Source organism: Oncorhynchus mykiss, chromosome 27 (genome assembly GCF_057628025.1).
Source record: "Oncorhynchus mykiss isolate SJ-2025 chromosome 27, ASM5762802v1, whole genome shotgun sequence".
NCBI classification, from domain to species: domain Eukaryota; kingdom Metazoa; phylum Chordata; class Actinopteri; order Salmoniformes; family Salmonidae; genus Oncorhynchus; species Oncorhynchus mykiss.
The window spans coordinates 17,660,035-17,661,838 of record NC_143048.1 but is presented as its reverse complement, the minus strand read 5'-3'; the positions used below and the strand labels follow the sequence as shown (position 1 = coordinate 17,661,838).

General features: G+C 38.5%; 1 pseudogene; it reads right to left on the bottom strand.

Moving 5' to 3' along the window:
• Positions 1-366: 366 nt before the first annotated feature.
• LOC110507099 (olfactory receptor 8I2-like) lies at positions 367-1,202 on the bottom strand (annotated as a pseudogene).
• Positions 1,203-1,804: the final 602 nt, after the last annotated feature.

Here is a 1,804-nt window from a genome sequence, read left to right as displayed (position 1 = left end):
TAGTTCGCCAGCGTAAGCCAAACACCTGAATCTGTCATTAACAACAAATGAGAGGGTCAAAGTTTTTCCACATAATGTCCATGAAAAATTATTCTGACGAAGGCCATTGATGGCAAAACATCATGATTTTAATTAAATTAAATTAAATTTGATTGATTTATTGATTTAGATTTTAGATTTATTGATTTAGATTTTTAGATAAAGTACCAAGATTTTAATTGTGAGCGAGTTGCAACTTTTCCTTCCTAATGTCCTAATTACACATGAACATTGTTAATATATCTTTACGTAAAATAAAGTATATTGCACATTTTAGATGAACAAGAAAAATATGTTGATACACACAAGTGCATCACTACAATACATTTAGCGTAGGGCAGGAACTTTACGGTTGAACATCTATACAACTTTATTCCGAATCTGAGTGAGTTTCATTCCGTATATGATAAGGTTCACAAGAGGAGGCACAACTAGGAACTCCACTGCCATGATATTCCTCAGGGCCAGCAGGCTGGTGTTGCTGCCATAGCGAGCGTACATCCCATCCAAGGTGATGGATATGGTGAAGTTAGTCAGCGTGATTAGATGAGGTCTGCATGAACTTCCTCCTCTCTGCCCGGGAACGCATAGGAAATCAGGACGAGTAATGTTTGAGAGACGTGAGAAAACATGGCAATGAAGAAGCAGAGGTTGGTCAGAGTGGTGTCCACACATGAGAGCTTCACGACCGCCCAGTTTGAGCAGTAGAGTTTATTGCCGTAGACGCCACAGAGTGGTAACCCATCCCAATGCTATTTTCCAGCCATGAAAAAAGCCACGTAAGAAAAAGCAGTGTCCATACTTTGAGTGGTCATGATAGAGTGGTATTGTAACAGCTTGCAGATGGCAACATACCTGTCATATGTCATCACTGTCAAGCTGGTGAATTCACAGAAAGCATAGGAGTAGATGACATATCTGGGTCAGGCACCCAATGTACATGAGAGTCAAATAAAAGGTCATAAGCTGAAATGCCATAGATACCATTAATACACAGATTACAGAGGAATAAATACAACATTTTCTACAGAAAAATGTTAACAATCAGTGTCAGATTGACAAAAATGGTAAAGAGGTATAGGATGAGAGTCAATCCGAAGTAAATATGCCACGTTCAGTCCATGCAGCACAAACACTATCCCCTGGGTGGAGTTTAATACCATACTAATTACATCATATCGAGTGGTTCCAATGACAAATTTTGACGTGATCCACCCTTGCCTTGTGGCATTCTCCAACAAAGATGGCTGAAAAAACATTACGGTGGAACCAGATGTATATTGTTATAACGTCACAGCGAGTCAAGCAAAACATTTACAATTGAGAGGAATATGTTAATGCAGAGACAAGCGTATGTGCATATTGAGGTCATGAATTTATTTTACGAAAATCGCTATTTAGCAAGTTATCCGACTAGCTAACATTAGCCAGTTAGCAAGTGTTAGGAGAATTAATTTGTAATTTGTGTTGTTTAATGTTTTAGGGACTCCTGAGAAAACCAGCAAACCAGGCTGTCGTAATGTGAAACAGTGGCTGTAAAGAATCTAGCTAGCTAAAGCATTTACTGAAAATTGAATGTACAATTGTGTAAGCTTGCCTTGCAATGCAGCTGAAGTAACATAGCTAGGTAACTATTTACTTGCTTTTTGTATAGTGGAGGATAAAAATAACTGTGTGCCTATGGATGTGTGGCCAATCTGTGTATGGACCCTAAAAAGTTAGGTTCTGAACTAATATTCATAACAATCGATGAACCTCAGCTATC